This window comes from Glandiceps talaboti, chromosome 15 (genome assembly GCF_964340395.1).
Source record: "Glandiceps talaboti chromosome 15, keGlaTala1.1, whole genome shotgun sequence".
Classification (NCBI taxonomy): Eukaryota; Metazoa; Hemichordata; class Enteropneusta; family Spengelidae; genus Glandiceps; species Glandiceps talaboti.
In genome coordinates, this window is record NC_135563.1 from 8217523 (window position 1) to 8227715 (window position 10193).

The following is a 10193-nucleotide window of genomic DNA, read 5'->3' on the forward strand; positions in this document are numbered from 1 at the left end:
CTGTTTGCAAAGGATAATGAATTAATAAATAGAAGGGGTCAACAAGAAAAGGAGAAATTAAATATGAAAAAAATTAATGCAATTTAATTTAATTTTACATGTATTTTATTAATGAATTGATTTATTTATTTTGTTTTTCCTACAGTTACACTTCTCAGTGGAGTTTACATCGTGTTTGTTTTCTCCTTTACTAAGATTATATTGACCTCGCTAATGCGACTGGAGTTGACTTAGATTTTCTAAATCACAAAAACCCACCCCTTTTCAGCGGACCCTCCCCTATAGTTGTCTATGGGAGCTGACCCAGACATGTACAACCACGTACAGACAGAAAGACAGACACAGGCACACGCACACGTGTCAAGTAGTCTGTGGTCTGATTACAGGGAAAAGTACAAATAATCAATTTTGTTCTCGCTCGCGGATTAATAATATTATTTCCTGTATATTTCAAATAAAGTTATAAAATAAAAACTTTACTTTATATAAACTAAAACTAAACACTTAACTTTATATTTCAAATAAAGTTATAAAAAAACAACAACACTTTCCTCTCATTTTTTTTTAAAATTCTATTTCCTAACTGATATCAGTCTTATCTGAGTTTATCAGCTTTGCATTATTATAATTAGTAGCTTGCTAGAACAAACTCACTATTTGCCCAAATTAACGCATTATGCCGTGAGTGTAAACATCCACTGATCCGACTAATGGAGGTAACGCCCATACACACCCACACACACTAAGATGCAGACATTTTTCAGATAGACACCTCTTCGATATACAGACTTTGGAAAAAGTCATTTAATATCAACAATTAAAAGAACAATATGAATAACGGTGTTACAAGCAGTATAAACAGCCAACCGATTAGTGGTTATCCACTAATGACAGGTGATAATCATTTTTGTCAACAATACCCGTATAAGCATCTTCGAATTCAGAAACCGTTTGTTCTCTTGCCATGTCATTATATAGGTCCGGTCGTAAAGTTGGTTGCTGTTTTGAGGCCCTTGTCTTGATCGGCTATCATTAAAACGGTCTTTCTCAAGATGTGATCAACCAGTTCCTTGCCAATTGGCAGCGTGTGTTACAGATGTGAATCAGAAGTATCAGTTCCATTAGTGTCAAAGTCGGCAGATTTATATAATCGTCGAAATTCATCGTAGAGAATTGTCACTGGTTTGAAGGTGGTCTTTTTAACCATTGAGGAGGAATCGATGAAAATCCGTTTTGTGGTCAATACGCAATTAACTGGTAGGCAAAGTGTTGTCTTGACTACCCATATAAACGGTATATATCGGTCCATCGTCATCAGCAGCGAGTGAAGAGTACGAGTTACTACAAAGAACTGTTTCTTGTAGTAACATCTCACAAGTTTATCAATTTCAAGTTCATCGTCAGTCTGTTCATTGTCTGTTGCTGTAGCATCTGATGTTGTCAGCCGAAAATCGTCAAATACACATTCTCCGATGTCAGCAACGATGTCGTAGATTCTTTTGGAGTACTGAAAGGTGAGTATCATTGGCATCAACGGAATACGTACGACTGGATAGAAGACGGCGAACCAATAATTGATTACACCTTTGAAGAACTTCATAGCGGTTGATACACAAAACATGGGAAATGCGAACACTCTCTTAAACAGAGTTTGGAAATATTCAAATCCGATTTTCAAGAGTCCAGCGCCGTCAATTCCAGAGATTCGTTTGCAATAGTCAAGGAGAGAATCAATCGCCATCAGAGGATGGCAGAAGACTTGGTTAGCGACAGAGAAGCACCAAGTGACCGATTTCGTAGCATTCAATACACAGGTCGTAGGATATGCGAATACTCTGGTCAGGAGCTCCTTGGAAGTGAAAATTGCGTCCGTCAAATATGTCCATGGCCGGTTCAGAATCAGGTCAGTATAATAAAACAAGAATGGCATTAGTGGAACGCGTACTGCGAGTTTCTTCACAGTGAAAGTGGCGAATTCGTTCGCAACACGGCGAACTTTTGCCATACTCGATAATGAAGGAATTGTCTTTCTTGGATCTGTCAACACATTTTGCATTACGTTGTTGATGACATTGGTAACGAACGATCTAGCCTTACCGGGGAAAGCGATAGCTTTGTCCACGAAGGAGCATAGTCGGCTGATAACTGGTAGTCGGTGGCACAGTCCAATACACGCTCTGAGCAACCTCGTCAAGTTTTCCCAACAGTAGAAATTCTTCCATGTCTTGGTAACTTTTAATTTCACATTGGCAATACGGGTAGAAATCCATTGTCTCAGTCCAAGTCGGTTCCAGGTCCATTTTATCAAGAAATATGGAATCCATAATGGTGGAACTACAACAACCAGTAATGGCATACCCCTGAAGATCTTCACCAAGTCATCGAAGATGGAAATGGAAGAGAAAATCAATTTCTCTGAAATACGGATACATGTTCCCACCAACGGTAGCTTAATCGCTAGGCTGTACGTGATACGTAGCCAAAACCTCAGCAACAGTATCAGTATTGCCGAGAGTTTCATATTCATGCGCTATCAAGGCGGTATTTTGTGGAGCGAAGTCATTCTGCTGCACGCAAAGTGATGGCAGAAACAAGAATATATGGAACTTGACGATCGATTGTAGCGTTGCCACTGGTGATGATCTCGCAGATGTTCCACATAACACGAGACTTCAAGGGTTCTTTTCATTCTGCAAACGAGTGCGTACGCGGTGTAGGTATATTGTTTCGAGGAATTAAGGGAATTAATGGTGATATTATGGGATGGACATGAGATAAGGTGGGAAAGGTGAGGAGTAGAAGAGTAAAGTATCTTGAAATTGTTATTTACAGTTTAAAATTTCACATAATATGTACACAGGCTACGCTGATTTCACAAAATACTCGTGCACTATAAAGTTTACTTAGAATGTACTTTTTAAAAATGTTGATGAGTAAGCTCACTTTTAATAAATGTAAGAATGAAAGCTTAAAATTTTATATAATTTGGTATATACATTGATGATAACAAAGCACACGTGACCTCTCAAGCTTATTGATGTAGCTTACATTTTAATGAGCCATTTGCATAACAATTTAGGTTTACCTGTTTGCACTGAAGGCAATCGGTTGACAGCTGGTATTTGTTTAAAACAGTATTTAGGAATAGTACATGTAATCGGCAATTTTGTTTTATATGGAAAGTTGTCAGTTAGCTATAGGTAGGCCTAATTGAAATAATGTGTCACTTAGCCGAGTACTTGTATCAACTAACGGTAATTAAGAGGAGACATTGAGAGTTGTAAGTGAACACAAGACTATACCTAGTACCTTCGATTCTTCACAGGTTATCAATTATGATGAGTCAGTTTACTTTATACAGAGCAAAATATAGCTTACCTGTAGACTTAATTGACGCTACTACACTATTCCGCTATCATATTAAACTGACGTCACACACATTCCAAACGTAGAAATGAACTTGAGATATTTTGTACCTAGAAAGCATCTACTGCTAAGAAAATCCAATATGGTATCTATTCTAATGATTTTACATATTGAGAAACGCCTCTTTTCTGGGCTATATATGTTGTAATTTGGAGTGTTTTTGAAAGGATAGGACGATCTCTTCGATCTGGGGAGAATGATCTGGGGCTGGATTATCTCGGCTGGACGATCTATCTGATCGATCCAGCTGGACGATCTGGTCATCTTCATCATCCTCTTGACTGGTGGGCCAGACGTTACGAAATAAATCTTCTTGTTATATTAAGTTATATTCTGCTGTGTCCCTGTACAGTGATTCCGTGTGTACCTCTCGTTGAGTAATTCCCCACTAAAAGTTATCGATAGTTGTTATTGACTTTGAAAAGAGATTCAAAGATTGTCAATAATATACTGTCGTTTTAACACTGACATTTCGATTTAAAAAGAAATGATAAAAATCAAAATGTCAGTTAGGATAGCGGAATTATACTCTCCTCTGAGTCGAGTCTACAGGTAGGCTATAAGCAAAATATTGCTTGTCGAGCACTTTTTTGTCATAAACCTAAATGTCCGAGTGTAAAATGCTATAGTTATTAACAAAACAGAAATGGGACGAATCTATGGCGATGAATGCGTTGATTTTAAATTTTGAAAATGTAGTGAATCGTCAACAGGAAACACACAATAAGACATTTTACGTTTCCCCTGAAAACGCTGCCTTACTGAAGTGCCTAATTCTGCATTTCATCCAAACACCATTGTATTGTCGGAAATACATCAAGTGTCAATTTTTGATGAAAAAGTTCAAAATATAAAACAACATTTAAAAAATGGTATATATGTGTAACGACTAGGATTGGCATTGATATATCAGATGAATAATACGTGTATAAAGGAGGTAACACGGACCTCCATTAGTCGGATCGGTGGATGTTTACACTCACAGCATACTGTCTTAATTTGGGCAAATAGTGGGTTTATTCTAGCAAGCTACTAATTAATGCAAAGCTGATAAACTCAGATAAGACAGTGATATCAGGTAGGAAATAGAATGAAAAAACAGTGAGAGGAAACAGTGTTTAAAACTTTATTTGAAATATACAGAAAATAATATTAGCAATCCGGAAAATCGGGAGAACAAAATTGATTATTTGTCCTTTTCCCTGTGGTCTAATCACGCCCATACACACCCACACACACTAAGATGCAGACATTTTTTCAAATAGACACCTCTTCGATATACAGACTTTGGAAAAAGTCATTTAATATCAACAATTAAAAGAACAATATGAATAACAGTATTACAAGCAGTATAAACAGGCAACCGATCACCACTTTGTATGGTTTTCTTGCAGAGACGATGACATTCTTGGCTTGATCGTTGATGACTGTTGGATTTTGTGCGGATAGAGCTTGGTCTGTGTCGTGGTTATCCACTAATGACAGGTGATAATCATTTTGTCAACAATACCCGTATAAGCATCTTCGAATTCAGAAACCGTTTGTTCTCTTGCCATGTCATTATATAGGTCCGGTCGTAAAGTTAGTTGCTGCTTTGAGGCCCTTGTCTTGATCGGCTATCATTAAAACGGTCTTTCTCAAGATGTGATCAACCAGTTCCTTGGCAGCGTGTGTTACAGATGTGGTTGAATCAGAAGTATCGGTTCCATTAGTGTCAAAGTCGGCAGATTTATATACTCGTCGAAATTCATCGTAGAGAATCGTCACTGGTTTGAAGGCGGTCTTTTTAACCATTGAGGAGGAATCGATGAAAATCCGTTTTGTGGTCAATACGCAATTAACTGGTAGGCAAAGTGTTGTCTTGACAACCCATACAAACGGTATATATCGGTCCATCGTCATCAGCAGCGAGTGAAGAGTACGAGTTACTACAAAGAACTGTTTCTTGTAGTAACATCTCACAAGTTTATCAATTTCAAGTTCATCGTCAGTCTGTTCATTGTCTGTTGCTGTAGCATCTGATGTTGTCAGCCGAAAATCGTCAAATACACATTCTCCGATGTCAGCAACGATGTCGTAGATTCTTTTGGAGTACTGAAAGGTGAGTATCATTGGCATCAACGGAATACGTACGACTGGATAGAAGACGGCGAACCAATAATTGATTACACTTTGGAAGAACTTCATAGCGGTTGATACACAGAACATTGGAAATATGAACACTCTCTTAAACAGAGTTTGGAAATATTCAAATCCGATGTTCAAGAGTCCAGCGCCGTCAATTCCAGAGATTCGTTTGCAATAGTCAAGGAGCGAATCAATCGCCATCAGAGGATGGCGGAAGACTTGGTTAGCGACAGAGAAGCACCAAGTGACCGATTTCGTAGAATTCAATACACAGGTCATAGGATATGCGAATACTCTGGTCAGGAGCTCCTTGGAAGTGAAAATTGTGTCCGTCAAATATGTCCATGGCCGGTTCAGAATCAGGTCAGTATAATAAAACAAGAATGGCATTAGTGGAACGCGTACTACGAGTTTCTTCACAGTGAAAGTGGCGAATTCGTTCGCAACACGGCGAACTTTTGCCATACTCGAAAATGAAGGAATTGTCTTTCTTGGATCTGTCAACACATTTTGCATTACGTTGTTGATGACATTGGTAAAGAACGATGTAGCCTTACCGGGGAAAGCGATAGCTTTGTCCACGAAGGAGCATAGTCGGCTGATAACTGGTAGTCGGTGGCACAGTACAATACACGTTCTGAGCAACCTCGTCAAGTTTCCCCAACAGTAGAAATTCTTCCATGTCTTGGTAACTTTTACTTTCACATTGGCAATACGGGTAGAAATCCATTGTCTCAGTCCAAGTCGGTTCCAGGTCCATTTTATCAAGAAATACGGAATCCATAATGGTGGAACTACAACAACCAGTAATGGCATACCCCTGAAGATCTTCACCAAGTCATCGAAGATGGAAATGGAAGAGAAAATCAATTTCTCTGAAATACGGATACATGTTCCCACCAACGGTAGCTTAATCGCTAGGCTGTACGTGATACGTAGCCAAAACCTCAGCAACAGTATCAGTATTGCCGAGAGTTTCATATTCATGCGCTATCAAGGCGGTATTTTGTGGAGCGAAGTCATTCTGCTGCACGCAAAGTGATGGCAGAAACAAGAATATATGGAACTTGACGATCGATTGTAGCGTTGCCACTGGTGATGATCTCGCAGATGTTCCACATAACGCGAGACTTCAAGGGTTCTTTTCATTCTGCAAACGAGTGCGTACGCGGTGTAGGTATATTGTTTCGAGGAATTAGGGGAATTAATGGTGATAGATTATGGGATGGACATGAGATAAGGTGGGAAAGGTGAGGAGTAAACGAGTAAAGTATCTTGAAATTGTTACTTACAGTTTAAAATTTCACACAATATGTACACAGGCTACGCTGATTTCACAAAATACTCGTGCACTATAAAGTTTACTTAGAATGTACTTTTTAAAAATGTTGATGAGTAAGCTTACTTTTAATAAATGTAAGAATGAAAGCTTAAAATTTTATATAATTTGGTATATACATTGATGATAACAAAGCACACGTGACCTCTCAAGCTTATTGATGTAGCTTTCATTTTAATGAGCCATTTGCATAACAATTTAGGTTTACCTGTTTGCCCTTATTACTGAAGGCAATCGGTTGACAGCTGGTATTTGTTTAAAACAGTATTTAGGAATAGTACATGTAATCGGCAATTTTGTTTTATATGGAAAGTTGTCAGTTAGCTATAGGTAGGCCTAATTGAAATAATGTGTCACTTAGCCGAGTACTTGTATTAAGTAACTTAATGATTCGGTAATGAAGAGGAGACATTGAGAGTTGTAAGTGAACACAAGACTATACCTAGTACCTTCGATTCTTCACAGGTTATCAATTCTGATGAGTCAGTTTACTTTATACAGAGCAAAATATAGCTTACATGTAGACTTGACGCTACTACACTATTTCGCTATCCTGTTAAAATTGATGTCCCATGCATATCCAAACGTAGAAATGAACTTTAGATATTTTGTACCTAGAAAGCATCTACTGCAAAGAAAAAACCAATATGGTATCTATTGTAATGGATTCTATTGTTTTAAACCAAGCACGTTATTATCTCTAACAAAACCAATATACAAGTTTGAACACAAAGCAAGATATTCCAATTAGATACAATGAAACATGAATAACAAAAGAAAGCGAAATGATGAAACAATGGAGAAAACTATATTTTTTAGCGAAAACAATGAGAGTTAGTGTGAAATTAGTCTCCGGTTATATTTGTATAGCCTTTGTTTAACGTAAAATCAAGTTCAAACTGACTCAAGACAAAAGAAACTATTACATATAAGATCAGAATGAGTGGCAGATTGTCTACTGACGTCAAGTGGCGGGTTGATATCATACAAACTTATCACAATTTCAGAGGAATAGAATTTATATACATTGCTTGTTGGCACCACCTGTCATAAGAATATTTTAATAGTAAAGTATTTTGGATAAATTTCTTAAGAATAACATTTATAGTAATAAGCGTCGGTACACTGAGATGATAATCTGAATATCACGTCATTATATGCAAATATTAAGAACTTCAATCCAATCAACTGTCTGGAATGACTAGTGACGTGAAACTTGACATTTGAATAAGAATTGTACTAGTGCTTCTTCAAAATGCTTCGATGAAATTAACGGCATTGGAGAATCTTTAACTCCTGAGGTTGGCGTGTCAGTGAGAAACGCCTCTTTTCTCTAATTCTGCATATCATCCAAACACCATTGTATTGTCGGAAATACATCAAGTGTCAATTTTTGATGAAAAAGTTCAAAATATAAAACAACATTTTTAAAAATGGTATATATGTGTAACGACTAGGATTGGCAGCGATACCAGATGAATAATACGTGTATAAAGGTCAAAGGTCAAAGACGCGAACTCTGACCTTCATTACTGGACAGATATTGATGGAATAAAATTATTTATTATTCTGTTTCATATTATCACCCCAACACAGACACGCGCGCGCGCGCGCACACACACACACACACACACACACACAGCCATATTGTAGAAACGTACATATGCTAGCCTGATAGCAATAATTTTAGCAGTAATTGAAGCAGATATCTTAATGCTTTTAGCATTATCATTACACGCATGTAAATTGAATATCACATTTATCTGAGTTTGCCATTTTTTGCCTTTCTTAATTTGTAGAGTATAATAATCAAATGATAGATATTGCGGATAATACTAATGCATGGGCATTTTCACAATGTATTTACGCGCCCAAAAGTACATGTTTATATAGTGCCAGTTCACTGAGTATTACATCATCTTTTGAAGCGACATTCTTATCTAAAGAGACATCGAAGGCAGAGTACCAGAAATACCGCAACAGAGAAAGATCATTCAGTTTCTCCGCTGCAGATTCAAGGTTCGATAATTGTTTGAGCGCCACCTGTGGCAGGTCACCGCCTGACCTCAGCTGCGAATAATGATTTGTTATACTTGACCTTTACTCTACGCTGATCTGTCGCGCAAACATCCAAAAATATTAAAACTACCGGATCGACTGCGAATTCATCGACTTTCGACAACGACAGGCGATGCGTGGTTGTCTAGGTGACAGACACAGTGAGAGGACACAGGTGGCTGATCGATGCCAATATACCAAGTATTACATCTTGAATTTGAAACCGTTGTGTAAAATGGTGCCCGATAGTGATACTGATAGCTAGAAGTAGGGTTTGTTAAAGCACTGTATGATATTGGGACGTTTACTATCAGGTAGGCACTAGTACTGTTCCTGATTTGCACGTATTTGAGAAAATGTTGTTGTTAGTCCTCCACATTTATAATACTGAGTATTGCGTACACTGTACTCCCGGGAATAAACTCGATCTTCTTCATATACATCGTTACATTACAATGTTAGTGCTACACGGAGTTATTTATGTCGGGCTGTCGTATTAGGAATACCTGGTGTGGTTTGAAATATATGGACACACTAGGCTATATGTATCATGATTGTAGACAACGGGGAAACGTTTGTGACCACGATCATTCTCGAGTACATTATGTTGTGAGTGCCAGGAGGCGTACATGCATGCGTATTTACTCGGACGACTGCATATATTTGCATATTAACATTGTTCATATCTATAACTTCCGGGGTCGCAGATAGCCTTCATCACTTCATCATGACGATTGGTATATGCATATATGGTGTGATCCTTGAGAAAAGCTTTTTTTTCAAAAGCATGAGATTGTCCAGTGAAACCAGGTCTAATGCATTTTACAAGGTTAAAACAGTTATGGTTATTTAAAACGATTTATGCCGTGGTTGCTCCTGATCCCAATCCACACAAATACCTTGTCAAATCCCCCCCCCACACTATAAAGAAGTTTTTAACTTTTAATACAACAACCAGGCAATAGATGACGGTGATAAAGTTCAGAAATAAAGGTTATTTATCATTTCACATCTGGGAAAGCCATTGTCTGTGGCTTTTGGGGAACCTTGAAATTGGAAAACATCTCATTATTTTGTTGTACAATCCGAATACAGCGTATTTCAAAATACCGTAGAGCTTCTCTGTTTGATACAACCATGCCGCAGCTAATAAGAAACTACACATGACACATCAAGATTGCATGAAATTTGTCTCAATGAACTGAACTGACTTGTTGTCACCATGCAGACTTCAAATGCAGAG